Below are 19,498 nucleotides of genomic sequence, written 5' to 3'. Positions count from 1 at the left end.
GAAAACCCTTCCTGACAGTGGTATTTACTGTCTAATTAAAGCAAATACTACTTACTGATTCATGTCATTGTTTATGCTTTATGTCAAATAAAGGAATTTATTCCTTTAGAATAGAAAATTTTTCCTCTTTTAGAATAGAAAGGAACTTCTAGACTTATTGATTACGGCCAGTCATCAATAATAGTGACCCAAGTAAAATTAATCTATAACTGTTAAAATCAGACTAGTGGGCTGTGATGGCTGGAATGCTATGGGGCTATTTAAAATATTCCAAAATAAATTTAGAATAATATAATATTGTTTGATTTTCTCAGAACAGCAGGCAAAATAAATTAATGGCAACAAATGGTGTTTTCTCAAAACTACTACAGGTTACAATGATATAATAAAATCATAGAATCATTAAGGCTGGAAAAACCTTTAAGATTATCGAGTCCAACCCATTAACCTAACACTGTCGAGTCAACACTAAGCCATTTCCCTAAGTACCATGTCTACATGTCTTTTAAATACCTCCAGGGATGGTGACTCAACCACTTGCCTGGGCAGCCTGTTCCAATGCTTGACCACTCTTTCACTAAAGAAATTTTTCCTACTATCCAATCTAAACCTCCCCTGATGCAGCTTGAAGCCATTTCCTCTTGTCCTATTGTTTGTTACTTAGGAGAAGAGACCAACACCCACCTCACTACAACCTCCTTTCAGGTGGTTGTAGAGGGTGGTAAGGTCTCCCCCCAGCCTCCTCTTCTCCAGGATAAATAATCCCAGTTCCTTTTATGACCCAAGTGCAGGCATCGGCACTTGGCCTTGTTGAACCTCATACAACTGGCCTGGGCCTATTGATCCTGCCTGGCCAGATTCCTCTGCAGAGCCTTCCTATCCTCTAGCAGATCAAGGCTCCCATCCAAGTTGATGTCATCTGCAAACTTACTGAGGGTACACTCAATGCCCTCGTCCGGATCATTGATAAAGATATTAAACAAGACTGTCCCCAACACTGAGCCCTGGGGAACAGCATTTGTGACCAGCCACCAACTGGATTTAGCACCATTTACCACAAATCTCTGGGCCTGGCCATCCAGCCAGTATTTTAGCAGGTTACTAATAATTTCTCCTTGGATTATGGAGCCTTCATTCTGTTCCCCTTCCCTGTCTTGTAGCTCAGAGGGCTGGGTACCCTGAGAACTGGTCTTACTATTAAAGTCTGAGAGAAAGAAAGCATTAAATACCTCAGCCTTTTCCTCATCCCACATCCAATAAGGGAAGGAGATTCTCCTTAGCCCTCTTTTTGTTGTTAATGTATTTATAGAAATATTTTTTATTGTCTTTTATGGTGGTAGCCAGATTAAGTTCTAGTTGGGATTTAGCCCTTCTAATTTTCTCCCTATATAACCTCGTAACATCTTTGTAGTCCTCCTGAGTTGCCTGCCCCATCTTCCGAAGAACATAAACTCTCTTTTTTTCCCTGAGTTCCAGCCAAAACTCTCTCTGTTCAGCCAGGCCAGTCTTCTTCCCTGCTGGTTCATCTTATGGTGCGTAGGGGCGGCCTGCTTCCGAGCCTTTAAGATTTCCTTCATGAAGAATGTGCAGCCTTCCTGGACTCTTTTCCCCTTCAGGTGAGCCTTCCAAGGGAGCTTGTCAACGAGGCCCCTAAACAGGCCAAAGTCTGCCCTCCAAGTCCAAGGTAGCAGTTCTGCTAAATCCCCTCCTTACTTCTCTGAGAATAGAAAAATCTATCATTTCATGATCTCTGTGCCTAAGACAGCCTCCAACCATCACATCACCCACAAGTCCTTCTCTGTTCACAGACAACAGGTCCAGCAGAACACCTTCCCTAGTTGGTTCACTCACCAACTGTCTGGAAGTTATATTCTACACACTCCAGAAACCTCCTAGACTGTTTCCTTTCCATGGTGTTGTATTTCCAGCAGACATCTAGTACATTGAAGTCCCCCACAAGAATAAGGGCTAGCAATTGCGAGACTTCTCCCAGATGCTTATAGACTATTTCATCTGTCTCTTCATCCTGGTTTGGTGGTCTGTAACAGACTCCCACTATGATATCTGCCTTGTTGGCTTTGATTCTTATCCATAAACACTCAGCACCATTTCTATTTTGTCAGATAAACATTTCAACCATTATTTTATTGAATGTTTTTTGTATTACTTAAATAATTAGGACTACTTGACTGTGAAAACTAATCAGATTAACGGTAAATTATTGGCTTCACAAGTATAATATGTTTTGTTCTGGTTATCTAAATATCTGAACCTTGAAAATATTAACTATATAAAACATTTTCCAGGTATCTTGTATGTATACTATAACTCATTATCCTTATGAAAGAAGCAGCAAGTGCTCATTTTCACATTTTATGCAGAGAAAAAGATGATAGACCAAAGTTATACAAAGTAGGCATTGTGAGAAAAGTCTCAAGGATCCTGTACTGCTCTGCTCTTGTAAACATTTTCTTTTTTTTAAGTGTACAGGAGTAGTTAGTTTATCAAAGAAACTCCCTTAATAAGCTTAAAAAAAGGAAGACACTAACAATTCCTCCACTTTTTGCAGGGTCTGGAAATGTCTTAAAACTTGAAGTATATACTGCCTTAAGAAATCTATTTCCTGAAATTTATAAGGAATATATCTTAAGTCTTCAGAAACTGTCAAGACAATAGAAATCCTATTAAATGATATCTCCCCTGTTTAATTTTTCTGTGATGTCATGAACTGTGGAGTTGAGCAGTAAAACTCAGTAGCATTGCCATTATACAGAATAGTAATATCTTGTGTGTAACTGACTTGTTCTTTTAGAATACTCCTCTGCAGTTGGAATGTGCTGCTTTACTTTTGCATATGAGTGATTAGGTATCAGTCATCTGGAAACTCAAAGACAATCCATAAAATTTCCTTATTTGACAATTTTTTGTAGCTTTTGTAGAGAAAAGGGAAATGTTAATTATTTTTTGCAGGTTTCAAATGAATTCTTGTGAATCTAAACCTGGTTGTCTTCCTTCATTCTTTAAAAATATCACTCTGTCTTGATTGGTTGGGGGCGGGGGGGCAGGCAAGAGTGCTCATACTGGTGTATGAGCTAACAAAAAACCCTTGTAAATCCTAGGTCTCAGTCCACTGCCTTGCACCTTGTTTTGTTGTAAACACCAGTGAATAAGATTGGTGATTTACAATGTAACAACATGAATACCTTCTCTAATGAAAAACAGGTTATAAGAAATTCCCTTGTCCTTCCCTGCTTGCTTTCCTCATATTTCTGTTCACTGCTACCTCCACTGCGGGGTACAGGTCTCTGGGGGACAACATAGTAACTAAAAATACTAAAATGAAAGACCATGCATTTATCTCTGGAAAACAAAAATAGATGTATTTTTAATCCATTGTCATTATTGTTTTTATACAAATCATTATGAAGGTCCAGGTTACAATTTAAACTTGACATATGGAGTGAAAGGGCAGGAACTTCCTAGAATGACTTTGTTATTATGTGGAAACTACATTCTCTCTTCGCAGGTCCAACTCAATAAAGAGGGTTAGGAGCAGCAAATCGCATCCACTTTGAAGATACGAAATATGCTGTTTGTTTTATACAGTCCTAATGAGATCACACCCTGGTAGCATCCTGCCCATCTGGCACATGTAAAGGAAAGTTGTATTTTTAGCATACATTAGAGGGTGAAGCAGTCAGAGCAATAGTCAGACTTCACTGTATAATTATGTTATATTATTATTATATATCTGAAAACAAAATATGAACAGCATTTATTTATGTCACTTTTACACAAAGGACTATTCCCTTTGACATCAATTTCTGAAGAAACTGCAGTCAGGCAAGTTCCTGCTTCTGTTAGTAAGATTCTGCCTTGTCACGAGCATATATCTGCAATGAGTCATTGATGGATTGGAGCGTTACTTGTAGCAAGTGGAAAATGTGTTATAGATAATTCTCATTCTACTTTTTTATTGCAAAGCTGCATCACTGCTTACACATAAAAATGTTCTCCTCTTAATCACTCTATTTGAGAGCCCTTGAAATGTAATGGTGATGACTCCTAGCTAGCAAGCTAGATAGATGTTAATGCAAAGTGACTCATTAGAATTTAGGTATGACCTAGTGCCTAACACATTCAAATAATTTGAAAGAGTGATATAGGAATGATATACAAATCATATTATGTCTCTAAGCAGTCTGAAATAATGCACTCTATTTTCTCAATCATATTAAGGCAAAGTATAGGCTGACAATCCTTCTTGCTGACCTTTCTCTTCTTTTGTGGAACAGGCATATGAATTCTTTTAGCTTGCAGAATTAAGTGTATAATCAAGACACACACACTTCTGTTCAACAGTGAATATTGAACAGTCAACAAAATGCGAAATTATACATTTAACTTCTTCAGACAGAAGTTATCAATTAGTATCATCACATTTTTCTCATACTTCCAGAAATGCAAGTGTCCAATCATCAGATGATATGCCATAATACAGAAGTACCATACCACATTGCCCTGTCCATATCACAGCTGGAAAATGTATTGACTTGATCAAATCCAGAAAATATCTAAAAAGCTACACTGTTGGCAGTCCAGTGAAATATATACAGTAATATCAATATAAAACAGCAGGATCAGAACAGTATAATGATTCTCAATCATACATTGCTATGTAAATTGTATTTCTTGCTGTGTAACACCCTCTATATATCTCAAAATTAAAAAAAAAAGAAAATGGAAAATAAATATATCTTCTTGCTTCATTTTTTTAAAATAACAATTTCTGTTTTACTTTTCATGTCCCTCAATGTGATAGGGGAAAAAAAGGCAAGCTAATTTACAGTATCATTGCTGACTACTATAAAAGATCATTTATCACACTTCCTCATTGCTCTTTACATGAAGATCTTGTGACTTCCTTTTACTGACATTACACAGTCACCTACTGTTTAATAAAAGTCTCCCAAAAGAATTATTGAATACTTGATTACAGGAATGAGTCAAACTTTTGTATTGATAAGAACTTCGCTTCACAAAAGAATATGTGAACAAAAGCAAAACCCTATGTTTAACTAGAAACTGAGACTTTATTAATAGCATATTCTGATATATTTTTCTATAATTGCTTAGTAATTGAGAAAAAAAGTAGAAAACATTGTAGAATTTCTATTAAAATATGTATATTTGTTTTTATCATGCAGGGACTATGACTGAAATAAGAATAGGTATGAGCAATATGCAAAATTTTAACTTGCTCAGAAAGGGTTCATGCCACTGATGCATTGGGCATATAAATATTAATAAAATCAATCATTTCTTAGTGTGTCTAGAAATTAGTTTTGTATTGATTATGCCTAGTTATCTGTTGTGTTTGTGACAACATAAAAATGGGCACAAGCTTCTTTCATTGATTTACTGTCTGATAAATAATTACTATTCATTATTTATTGATTATAAACATCCATAATCGTTTCTCTTCCTTTCTCTTTATGCTACCAGTGTAAGTTGTAAAGCTAGAACAATCTACTTGATCAAATTTTAAAATCAGTTATGCACACAGGAGAAATGGCATACAGCAGAGCCCTTTAAATGCATGTGAGAACATTTACACCATTTTAGCACACTACATTTAGAAGGATAATGGAATAATAACCCAAAAGGAGGTGTCCCCAGTTTACAATATGATAACTAAACCAGTGTAATTCTTACAGTCTTTTTTTTCTGAAGGTTTTAAAGACAGGAGTTTTGAGGAGAGAAAAGAAATTTTAAAAAGTATTAAGGCAGAATTTTAGAAATAATGTACTGGGGCAATACCCAACAGACAAAACAAAAAAAGTATACACTGTAACAGAGAAAAATCTGTCATTCTGTCTTCCTGCAGCTCAGGTTTGGTATATAACCAAATACTTCTCATTTAGGACTTGCAAGGACTTTGACTTTTATGCTCTTACCCAATAAAATAAAAGCAACCCACTACAGAGGTGTCTGCTCACTATTTCCTCCCTATTTTCTCAGAAGCGAGATGAGGGATAATAATATCTGCAGCATCATGAAACATGGTAACTTAGACAAACATCTTGGAGCAAGGATGTGAGGCAGCCAGGGGCAACTATAGCAGTACCCAAAGATGCAAATCACACACAAAAAAGCTTTGAATCAGAGTTTTTTGATATAAGAAACTTACCCAAAAGCTGTCTGAAGAATAAGAGCAAGCTCAAGTTTTCTTTTTCCAATGAACAGTTTAGATGAAGGAGTGTGTATTTCTACCAGAAAAAGAGTGGTAAACGTGGAACACTCATAAGAATATGAAAAAGGTTGAATTCACTTGTGATGACAAAAAAACATTGAATATACTTTTTCATTTTCTATTTGAATTTTCTAACTTTAAGTTTAATGTACAAAAGCTGGCAACACCATTACTGACTGAATCTTGTACAGAAAATGACTGTTACTGTTGTGTTTTGTATTTACCCATTTATCTCAGTTCTGCATTAGTCCATTCAAATTCAAGTGAATTTTAGACACTTTTTGTCTTTATATCTGGATCACAATGGTGCTAAGGTGAAAACTATGCCCCCTGACCTCCACAAAGGAGTTGCTTCACACATTAATAGGCATTTATATTTCTGTGCCAGGAAAATATAAACACTTGCATTCAAATTTTGCCTTTAGTTAAATTACTCCCTAGTGAATTAGAGCATTTTGGTAACCTTTTACTATATATGTCTAATTTATACTGGGAACTTTTTTTTTTAGTTATTATTTAGTAGGTTTCTGGGTCTTGCCTGAAACAACTATGTTTAAAACCCTTAAGGTTTCACTGTCAGAATAGAAATTAAGTTCATATCTGCACTGAAGCCATGAGATCATACATTTTCTCCTGGCTCATAAATGTTTGCTCAACCACCTATTATTGCTGTTATTCTCATCAAATTAGACATATTTTTGTGTGTGTGCAGATATTTTTTGTGTACATTTCCAGAATTAGAAAAACTGCACATAATGAAAGATTGTTTAATCTGAATCTCTTCCTTCTGCTAGGCATTCATAACCATGAAACCCATTGTGAAACTTAAGGTTCTTTCTCACACTGACTTTAAAATTCATTCTTCCCCACAAATACATGGCAGTAGATGTCAGCTACATGGGTGTGCAATGCATGGATTATATACAGACTCTGTTCTATTCTGGAATTTTGTCAGAATAAATTGGTCTAAGTAGATTATATAGAGTCAGTATACCTCTAAATTGACAACTAAATTTCTGATTGTGATTAGGTATTTCATGCCATATTGCCAAAGAAAGACTATATAGCCTAGTTCTTACATCCAGTGCAGGTCTATTTTATTTTTCTATGGTGTGAGAGAGAGCTACGTCTTTGATATATATGCTAGAGAGTGAATCCTACTCCTCCAGCCAAGAGGTACACCTCTACTACTTGAACAGGCACATTGCTGAAGTTGCTATGTGTCTGGGTCACCTCAACAAGGCAACGAATTGGCCACTCAGAACCAGAGTAAAACAAGTGTGCAGAGGTGATGATTAGAGGCCTAAGGTCCTGGAGTTAAGTGAGTCAACTTGACATCATAGATATACCCAAGCATGTTTATTCCCATTTTGTTTGCATGTATCACTTTCTCACCAATATCTGAGTCAGATGCATGACATATATCAATGCTGTACACATTTTTTTACTGGAAATAATGGGCAAATTTTGATTGGAAAAAAAACCCAGCTTTTTTAAAGCTTGTTTTTGTCCCCACAGTTGGCTGTAATACAAAAATGATATTTCACATCTGAGTTTTTCAAAAAAGAGTAAAGGATTTAGCTATTTGGAAAGACGAAGTATTCAAATTCTATTGTATTTACTGCATTTACTGTGAACTGCTTTAAACAACACTGCCTCCATAAGTACTGAGTAGAATGTCCTAAAAAGAGAACTTTCCTCTAGGGCTATTCTGAGGCTACAGTATCTTTGTGTCTTTTGGGTGGCAGTCTCGATCACATTTCTCCTAGCTGTCAAAGCTCATGGAAGATGCAGTGTTGTCATTCATCAACACCATACTGTGGATAAATTTGGACACATTCCCTGCCTTTGTTATTTTAATTCTGAACTCAGATTGCACATATAAAAGGTGAGTGAACAGAGAGGCGATCTGAACTACTCAGTGCAGAGATATATTTTTAATCTCCAAAGTACTTCTATGTTTTTTTGTGGTTATAGCACACATTTTAAATAAATCTGATTAAATCTCAAAGAAAAAGAGCACATGCATTAAAGCTGTTCACTGGAATTTGCTTTGAATAATCACCCTACAGTTCAGTAACAATGAATTATTCCCATAGCAACCCCCACTGCCATATGGCACCAAAATCTACTCTTGTACCTGAAGGACAAATCTTGCCAGACTGAAAATGGTTTAAAAATAATACTTTTGTAATTCTAAATTTTGTCCTAGGGACATTCTGGAAAAAGAAATGACCTTGCAAAGGAAAAGAGATATTTTCATACTACATTTTTCCTAACTTTCACAACAAACTTTGGTTAAGAAGTTAATCTCAACATAGATTCCTTCATTTTTATATTACACCTCTTCAAGTGATGATAAATTTTGACAGTCATGGTAAAAAAGCACAACACTTACTATAATGCAAACAAACGTATGCTGAAATGTTAAATCTGTCCTAGACATGGACTAAATCATAACATCCATTTTAACCAAAATTCTTTATTGGAAAAATAAAGAAACAAAAGAAACTTTATATAAAACTTGATAATATGAAATGGCCATATTTATTCAAGGGTATCTGCATCCTTAGTGTGTACTCACAATGTGGCAGATTCAGTAACCCATCAAGTCTTCTTGACCAAACTGTAATGGCAAAAAGTAAATTTTAAGATGACAATCACATATCATCTTCAAATAATACAGTTTGAGTTGCCAGTGACTTCAGAAGGTTGACAGTCAAACCTCCAGCTCAAATCAAAGTCAGCTCCGAGATCAGATCATTTAAGAGAGTCTCTGAATGGTGTAAGGCTAGAGTAATAGTTTATACAGAACTGCGTACATTGTCATAGCCTCAAGATTAAGACAAAGAAAACTAGCCAAGAGACATCTACATCTGCTTGATAGCCTGCTGCCAAAACAAACCAATGGGGCTCAGAGGCATCCAGCACAAAGTAAAGTATCTCCAAATTAGCAAGAACTGGTAATATCCTATTTTTCCTATTATTTTTATTACTATTAGAAGAACATATGAAGATGAATTACTTTCCTTAGGCCTTTCAGCTATTTGAAAAGTCTGGTGAACACGTTACACTCAATGTTGCATATATTCATATATACACGTATATCTGCATATGCACATACATGATTTTTCCCTCCCATGTAACTCTTAAAAATAACTGATTTCCACCCATGTGTAACAAATCATGTAATTCACAACCTATCGCTCTGAAGTCTCTTACACAGTGTAATACATAACTACATATCTTCATCACTTCTTGCTTTTGAGAACTCCAGAGAGATAAATCTAGACGAAAGAATAAAAGAAAAATGGTACCAAACAGTGAAAAATAATACATACCCTCATGCCAAAGCTGTAGAAAGTGAATTTAGTTGATCAAAGACTTGTGATTGTCTATAGTATAAATTGTATATATTGTTGATCTCACTGGATTGACATATTATTAAGTTGCCTTTCCTTTACAAATTACATTCACAGCGTACTGATTGCAGCTTTTGAATCAAGTGTTTTTCATCTGGAAGTCAAGATCATATTGATTTAAGAAAACAGCGATTACACTTACTTTTTATTCTCAATGCAGGCTACAAGTCATTGGACTTGTATGCTTTTAAATACCTTTTAAATTGGGTTTCTTTCCTTGGCTACTTTACTATAGCCCCTGGACACACAATGAAGAAATGAAACCTTGAAACCTGTGTGCCCATGCTTCTACAATAAAGACATCTCAAACACCGTGTACAGTCTTGTCTTGAAACATGTCTGTAAGGGTACTTTGGGTTTGTAATTTAGCTCCCCAAAGGTACGTAACAGCTGTGATATATAATACATACAAGCTTAGCATGAGTATAAAATAAGCTACTTTTTACTTAGGAAATAGAACAAACTCACAGTCATAAAGTAATAAACCCTGAGTTATTTTGACTTCCTCATTTTTATCATCAGCCTGAGATATTCTCTGTCCTGAGGTCATATTCCTCTGGCACATCCAGCACGCTGAGCTTGCTTTCTAAAACTTTCTCTGCTTGAGGTTGACTTAGAGCTAAATTGGTTTCACTTTCTACAATAAATCTTATGGCTAAACTGGTCCTCCTTTCCATAAACACATGCCATTTTACTTCCACTCTTCATTGCAAATCAGTACATTTCCTATCAATGCTTGGTTTCATAGACTTCCAAATATAAGGTGTATTCATGGAGAGATGACAAACAAAATAATTCTTCTAGGACTGAGTGATTCTATCTTTGTTTTCTAATTCTATATGCATTTAGAATTAAGGAACAAATATTAGGTCTCAGCAAAGTCACTTGGCAAAAGATCACCTCCATACACTTTGACATTTTCCAGAATATCAGAGTTCCAGTCATCACCTGGATGAGGGATACTATGTGAGGGCTCCTATCACCACCACCAACAACAAGAATTCAGAAGTTGTATGTAGGCAGAAACTACAAAATCAGCACAGTCTGCCTCAACTGTTCAGCTACCTGTAAAAGGGATGATCACAGACATTTTGAAACTTCCTACTGTTTTCTTTCTTATTTTTTCTCACATGGAAATGATAGTATACAAACCTGAATTTACAAGAGTTCTAATAGTTGTCTAGTGTCAAAGGAAAAATAACACGGTATATTATTGGAGTGAAGACAAATGTCAGAAAACACATCTGGGGAAGTGTCCAGAATTACAGAACACCAACAATAACAATATAGTCCTGAATTTCCTTCTGTTGGGATGAACATTTCTGTTCAATAAAGGACTTAATCAAAGCTAGTGTTGCATCCACTGACTATTTTCAATGGACCATTTTCAGAGACAAGAGCCTGGGGGTAAATAAATTGTGACCATTTTTGCAGGTAAGTGTAAAAGCTGTAGCTGTGGTTGCCTGACAGAAAAAAAGGATGACAACCACAGCTATTGCTACAGTAACTTTAATCTTTTTGAGACTTGACTTCTATTAGGGAACTTTTGCCTTAAATAAGAGTCACCCTTGCTTAAAAGAGAGGAGAAAATTCTGTGCTATTTCGTTCCTCACACTGAAATCTCTATATGCCTTATGGAAGAAGGAATCATGTTGCTAATAGACTAATATATACTTAGAAAGGTTAGTCTTTCCTAAGAGGAAGACTTTTGATGGGACTCAAGAAACCAGGGGTTTGGGGAGTTGCCGCTCTAGTGCAAGATATCAGATTCGTAGAGTTCTGAGTATGTGAGCAAGCTGGAAATTAGACCTATGAAGAGTTCTAAACCAAATGTTCAGGTCAAAAAGAAGTTCCTACAGTTGTAATAAGTCTTGAGTAAATACCTGAAGTGAACTCACCTTCTGATAAATGAAACAATTGAGACCATAATATATTACTTATTTCAGGGTATACCTGAAAGTAGGAGATTTAGAGCAAATTCATATTTTAGACTTCAAATATTTGGCAACAATTTAATGTCCAGTACCAGAAACTATCTCTGTTTGAATCATTATGTTCCCTGTATGACTAAAGTGACATGTTTTGTGGGGTACTTGCAAATATTTTTTGTCCCCATAAATGCCTTCTATGACAGCGTCATTTAATCTTCTGTGTAGTTTTTCAGGGTTGTAATTTTGCCCTAGGATAAGTTAAAAAAAAAAATTAATGATTATTTAGCAATTTTATTTAAAAAGCGAATGAAAACATACAAGACATATAGCAGTTGTCTAAGCTGTCACTAGGTACAGGAGAAGAGAGAAAAATGATCGGTTTTTAGTTTTTTTCAGAGCAAGGTATTGCTCTTGGGCTTGAATAATAAAATTAACAGTCTAGAATATGGGTTATTTACTATGATATCATAAAAATAATAAAGGAAGACTATGCATTTGGCAGACTGCTGTGTCTCTAAAGACAAACTTGCCCAAACAATACTAAAGCATCAGAACAGTATTCCGCTAGTTGGTGTTTTCCCCAAAGAAATCATAAATAGCAAAGGGGTTCAAAATGGGTCTGGAATCATGTGACAGCGGCTCATGGATCGTCCCAAAAGAAACTTATACAAATCTACCCGTTTTGGTAAAGAAACACATATATCTCAGCATGATTTTAACAGCTGAAACAAGCCATTCAAGGAATGTTGTTGCCTTACAGACTAATGAGAGCTCCCTAAATGTTGACATAAGGAGTAAAAAAAGAAAAATATTGTGAATCCTGCTTTTGGTCTTTGGTAAAATTGCCTGAAGTTTCATAGGCAAACCAGTTATTTTTAAATGAAATTAACAAAAATACATTAATAGAAAAAATAACAGCTTTGAAACATGCTATTGCTTTTGTCTCAAATACAATTAACCTCTATAATCACCTAAAATAATTCTATATGGTAAAAAAAAATAATCTGTGTATAACAACAAACGTTTGTGAGTCAGTATTTCTTCCCTGATCTTTACAAGTATTCTTTTTTCTTTAGCAGAAAGTGACTAAAATACAATTAATTCCCCCAAGCATACTTTTCTCAAAATGTCTATGGTTCTGAAGGCAGTGAGGTTACAAAAGCTGACAGTAGCTTTTATAAATGCCCTTTATCAAAATTGCCAAAATCTTCCATCACTTCTAATAGGAGTAAAAAACACTGCCCTTACAGAAAAGAGGTGCTTCCTTAGTGATTAGGAGTTCCCTGACACATCATGATGGAAAGAAAAATAAAAAAATTAGTAGAATTTAATTCTGAGACTTAAAAAGCAGCCTGTGTTAACAGTAATTGAAGATAAGGATCTGAAGTTAGCTATTCATTTCAAAACTCATGAAGTATGGTTTGTGCCATTCTTAGTATTCACTTTCTCATAAAGCCAAATGTATATCTTCCTTTGAAATAATTCTCTTCTGTTATATTTTATTCTATTTTAATGTGTATACTAAGCTTTTTTTTTTTTTCTACAGAGTTCATTGAGCACTAGGATTAACAGGTATCACACTGTCATTTTACCTTTATCTAAGGTCCATGTTTCTAAAATAAAGTGGGTGCATTATATTGGGGATGCTTTACTGTAGTTTAGTTTATCTTTGGTTTAAAATATTTAGTGTTATGTAGACAGAGGCAGTTGTCTGAAAGATTCATTGTTTTGTAATAAGCCATCTCTAGTCAAGACCAGTAAGATCTCTATTTGTGGATACCATCGTTCAGGCATCATTAGATGGGCACAGCTGCAAGCAGAATATGGGTAACTCGTAAGTCTAAACCAGTTATTTAGTGGCCAATGCACATAAAACCCAGATAGTATTTAGCAAACTATGAGGTTAAGCACTGGTGTGCCCACACTCTGTTACAGCACCTGGAGAACCTTCACCAGCTCTCCAGGTGTTGGTGAGCAGGTGTTAGTGAGGAGGAGAGTGTCAATGGTCATGGCTCTGGGAGCTGTTATCAGGGATGCGGAGCTGTCACCTTCCTCCAGCTCCATCAGCAGTGACAGCCCTGACAGCTTGACCCCATCCTGGCAGCTCCTGACTGTCCCTGAACAGACCAGCCTCCAACCACCCTCTCTGCATTACTTTTTTAAAGATTTTATCTTTTCACGTCAATGTTTTCTCTCTTGAATCCTTGATCTAATAACGATTGCAGATCAGCAGTCCTATCACTCTCTGTAATTTTGACCTTATATCTGCACAGACAATCTCACAGCTCTGTCTCAACAGTAAATAAGGTTACAAGCTGGGCCTTACCAAACTGGATCCCTGTACAAGGGCAGATAAACACTTTGGGCAAGAAATTACAGCAGGGACCACAGAGAGGGAGTTACGATGTTTGGCTTTAGACATTTCAGCTTAAGAAGGATGTGAACAAATTGTAAAGAGACAAGCAAAAGACAAGAATGATCAGAGGTGTATGATCTACAAGAAAAGGTTGAAAGTGAGGGAAGGGGGTAGGAGGGAAGAGACTAGAGAAGAGAAGAAAGAGGTAACACAGGAGACTTCTAATATGAAGACATATCTATAACAACAGAGACAGGGGCATGAGAAGAATTAATGGGCTAAAATAACAGACAAAGGCATTTCAACAGATTTATAGAAAATATTCCTGCTAGTAAAAATAGTTAAGCATTGCCCTGGGGAAGAATACTATCCATAGTCCATATAACATCTCAATATGCAATAGCTGTGGTGTCCAACTAATACTCAGTGGTAACCTCCTGTCTCTAGAATTTATTGCATAGACTAGGAGTAGCTCCTAAGAAAACTCTGCCTCTTAAAAGATGTTGGTTATATGCTTGTTGTAAAGATGTCAATTGTGTTAGAAAAGTCAAGCTGTCAATCTTTAACTTGGAAATTCTGGAGGTTTTTAGATATCTTGGAACCAAGCCACAATTTGTCATGAACATAATTTTATGGTAACTAGTATAGAAAGTATAAACCAGCTTTGATATAGTTTTGGTGATCTATGTTTCTGTATTTATTTTGAGTTTCCTAAACACTCCAGGTTTCTTGCCCAGGTATATCACTTTTCTCTAACCTAGCCAAGAGATTGATGAAGATGTAAATAACCAAGGCCAGCTCATCATATGCCAGAATCTTCTAGCCAGCTGGAAATACTAGGAAAAACTTTTTTACTGATGCTACTGCACAAACTTACTGTCATTAAAAAAATTAGGAGTACACATAAACTTTGATCAGAAATTTTGTGTTATTCTTTGAGCACTGGAAACCACAGCTGGCCTGCAAATTCTTCAAATTGTTTGTCTGGGGAGAATGACTTGGGGATACTGGTAGAAGAAAAATGCCAGCAATGCATGCTTGCAGTCCAGAAAGCCAAATTTATCCCAGGCTGCATAAAAAGAAGTGTGGCCAGCAGGTCAAGGGGACTGATTCTCCCCTTCTACTCTGCTCTCATGAGACCCCACCTAGAGCACCACATCCATTTCTGGGGTCCCCAGTACAAGAAAGACATGGATCTGTTCGAGTGGATCTAGAGGAGGGCCACAAAAATTGTCAGATGGCCGAAACAATTCTCTTATGAAGACAAGTTGAGAGAGTTGGGGTTGTCCAGCCTGGAGAAGAGAAGCTTCTGGGGAGACCTTATTGCAGCCTTTCAATACTTGAAGGGGGCTTATAAGAAAGATGGGGAGAGACTTTTTACTAAGGTCTGTAGTAATAGAACAAGGGACAACAGTTTAAAACTGAAAAAGGGTGGATTAGATTGGGTATAACAAAGAGATTTTTTTTATGGTGAGGTTGGTAAGGCACTGGAACAGGTTTTACAGAGAAGTTATGGGTGCCCCATCATTGGAAGTGTTCAAGGTGAGGTTGGATGGAGCTTTGAGCAGCCTGATCTAGAGAAAGATGTCCCTGCCCCTGGCAGGGGGGTTGGACTAGATGATCTTTAAAGGTCCCTTTCAACCCAAACCATTCTAGGATTCTGTGATTCTATGAATTTTACTATTGCTGAAGGCACAAGTTTCTTTTTCTTTCTGCTTCTGTTGTGTGGTCCTCCAGTGGGGCTAGATATATTATGCTTCTCCAGTAACACACATTTTTGATGTTCAGTACTGCTGTATACCCACAATGAAGTTCTGGAAATGAAATGGATGCCTGTCCTCCCCTTTCAAAATTGAATCACTCATGTGTGCCATTGGTAGAATTTCAGTCAACACTGGCATGAGATCCATTTAGCTGTGTTGGTCACTAAAAGCACAATTTCAAGACTGTATTTCATAAACTTCTTTGCTTGTGATATTATTGTAAAATTTCAAACACTACTGCTTAAATTACCTATTCTTTGCAGAATTTTTATATTCTACTTTAAGTATTACAGTAGCATTAGAAATAAATTCAAACACAAAATAGCCCTTCAGAATAAAATTTTAATTGAGGAGCAATTTTGAGTGTTACTTTTATGCCACAGAGTTAACACTTAGCAAATCAGAGAGTTAGCTTCTAAGCCCAAATAAAAGACTAATGTCCAATTTCTCTGCCTTCAGACAAAATTTAAAGTTGAAAGAAGATTAATAACTGACATGTTAAATTTTATATTAAAAATACTCTTTAAGTAGTTGAATAATCAAAAAAATAGATAAACAAATAATAATCCCATCTCCAACATACATTTTCTTGACAGCTGAGTTTATGTCTTCCTCATATTAACAATTGCCTTGAGCAATACTATTGGGAAAAAAAGGAATTAGAAGATTTACTTGCTTAGACAGAAACCCAGTCATTTTCATTTTTTGTAACAATGTTTTCTGCATGTTTTGATTGTATTGTAACTTAAAACTTTAAAAGTTATAGGAAAAAGCAGAACACTGCTGTTTAAAATGTCATCTCATAATTCTATTTTCTTATACCAAGAAATCAAATAATTTTAGAAAAAATAAATCCAAGTCTTTCAAGCTAATCAGTTCAAATGCATAGCTTTACCGAAGATATGCCAAAACAGTGTAATAAAAGAGTTGTTTTAAGCAATATATGCTTGATATTTGTAAATATACATGTATATATGTATCTTTCCAATTATGCTGTATAGGTTCTAATGCCCAGCTATTTTATTAAACAAGAAAATTCTCAATGTCCTCATATTTCCTTTGTTTTGTTATAAAATTTGACCTCATTATTAATTTGAATAATCAGGTTATATCGACACATGCAAGTATACATATCTTATGTGGTTTTACTGCTGTCATGTCCAAGCTTTCTTAGTTATCATCTCAGGGTAGTATAACATGAAGGCACACTGATGCAGACAGCATTCATTCTGAAGGATGATAGTATCTATTTCTCTGGGTTTATGTCTTTAAAAATGGACCCACTCACTTTTAAATACAGCCTTAGAGTTAATACTGGAAATATTTACTCAGAATGCATGGTCACTGAAACATTCATCTACAAGGTTAAAAACTTGGCTACATTGCTCCTATTATTCTGACTTGGCATATACATTTGAATCAGTCCTTACCTGTAACATTGTAACTGCTGAGCACTTGAGAAGCTATTTTTTTTTAGCTTTTCATTATAACAGTTCTAGTTTGTATAGGTATTCTGACAGGTATGAAAGACTAAGACAGTCTGAACGACTGGAAGATGTTATAAAGACAGAGTACCTAAGTCTGTTTGACTATGGTTTAATATTAAATTAGCTGTAAAGAGTTTTCAGAGTGTCTCTAAATGACTATAAGAACTCTGGTCAGTACTCTATTGCATAAAGAAGACCACCCATTATGTTTCCTCTGATAGTGTTGTGAGTTATGGTGGAAGAAGTTAATGCATTCGAAACAAATTAATAAAAAAATTCAGGATTATTAAAATCATGTAACTGGCAAATAGTCACTTAAATCGTGCTTGCTTTTATTTATTTTCACAGCTCTAGCTGCAAAATATCTTCATATTTATATAAACAGAAACCTCCCTAGAATCCTGGTAAACTGTCTTCATGACTGCCTCTATACGGTAGAGAATCCAGATATGTACATATTACATGTTACACATTCTGTCTAGATATGTGCATAAAAATAATATTTTCTATTTAAATTTGGGATAATATTCACATTTGGCAAGGGCTTATAATGCAAGTATTTTTTTTTATTTCCTTTTCTCTTTCATTTAGGCTAAATATTCTTAATTGCTTAAATTTCTCCTTGTTTGCAATATCACCATTTTGGTAACTTTCCTTTCATTTATATGTATGCCAGATCACTCATTTCTGAATTAAGATCAACAATTTGACTATAGGATGGAACCTGAGGTCGTATTTGTTATGAGAATGTCAATTATATAAATAGTATAATATTAATGATGTTATCAATATGAACTATTAAAGACCAGTAGTAGGTATTTTGTCTAGGGCAATGATGACCAGCTTTCCCAAGACTCCAGACCAGATCCTAAAACCTTGGAGACCACTAAATACATTCCTCATGCTGTGTACAGTTAAATTGTGGACAAACTCTCAAAATACTTCTGCTTTCAAAAAAGTATGAAAGTTTCTCTCCATCCCTTGTTTTCTTTAAGAAGTGGATCAGGCAGGCATCTCAATTCAGATACTCATTTGAATGCTGGCATTGCCAGTCTCTCATACTTGCCTCCTGACCCCAGTCAAGTACAGTCAAGAGGTCAGCTACAGTCCCAGGTCTGGTCACAGGACTTTTGCCGGTATGGGAGTCCACCAAGTTCTTTATGAGCTACATACAGCTTAAGAAACTAATATTGGGCAGCTTCACCCCCCAGCACAATGCAATATGCTGAGCAGATTACTTCCTCAGGTAGGGAGGGAATATGCACATACCTGCATGTAACAGCTAAGATGTCACAGGAGAGACAGAGTGAGACAACAGCAAAAATATATGGTTCAAATGACCTGTGAGTCCAACTCTGAATTATTATTCAATACTAAATATTTTAGGGATTGTCCAAATTAGTTTTAAAAGTTCCAGCACAGGCAGTTCCTTGAATTCTAATCCTAAATTTTTGTATTTTGAATTCAGCATTGTTCTTCTTCTAAGTTTTTTCTTTGTACCATCATAAACAATTCTTTGCTCCTCATGTGTCAGCTGAAATAGATCAGTACCAAGACACCAACTTTTACCTTGAAGATAAGTGTGGCTGTTGTGTTTGTTTATGTAAACTATTCTGAAAGTGAACTCTGCTCGATTCATAGTCAGATTGACAGACTGGTCTTCATAATGTAATTGTGGCTTTTTAACATTTACATTCTTCTTTGCATTTTCATAGTCACAGAGGAGTGACGTGATTTAACCCCAGCCAGCAGCTAATAAGCCACACAGAGCAGCTAATATACCCCACACAGCTGCTTGCTCAGTCCTCCCTGGTGGGATGGGGAGGAGAATTGTAACAGTAAAAGTGGGAAAACTCATGGTTTGAGATAAAGACAGATTAATAGATAAAGCAAAAGCAAAACAAAATATGGAATTCATTTACTACTTCCCATTGGCAGGCAGACATTTAGCCATCTCCAGGAGAGAAAGGCTTCATCACGCATAATGGTGACTTGGGAAGACAAATGCTGTAACTCCAAATGTCCCCCCTTCCTCCTTCTTCCCTGCAGCTTTTATCTCTGATCATGATGTCATATGGTATGGGCTATGTCTTTGATCAGCTGGGGTCAGTTGTCCCGGCTATGTCCCCTTCCAACTCGCTGTTGCTCCCAGCCTATTCACTGGTCAGGCAGTGTGAGAAGCAGAAAAGGCCTTGACTGTATTTAAGAACTACTCAGCAATAATGAAAACATCAGTGTGTTACCAACAGTTTTCATCACAAATCCAAAATATAGCCCCACACAAGC

This window comes from Phalacrocorax aristotelis, chromosome 3 (genome assembly GCF_949628215.1).
Source record: "Phalacrocorax aristotelis chromosome 3, bGulAri2.1, whole genome shotgun sequence".
Lineage (NCBI taxonomy): Eukaryota > Metazoa > Chordata > Aves > Suliformes > Phalacrocoracidae > Phalacrocorax > Phalacrocorax aristotelis.
Note: the sequence above shows the minus strand (reverse complement) of the source record.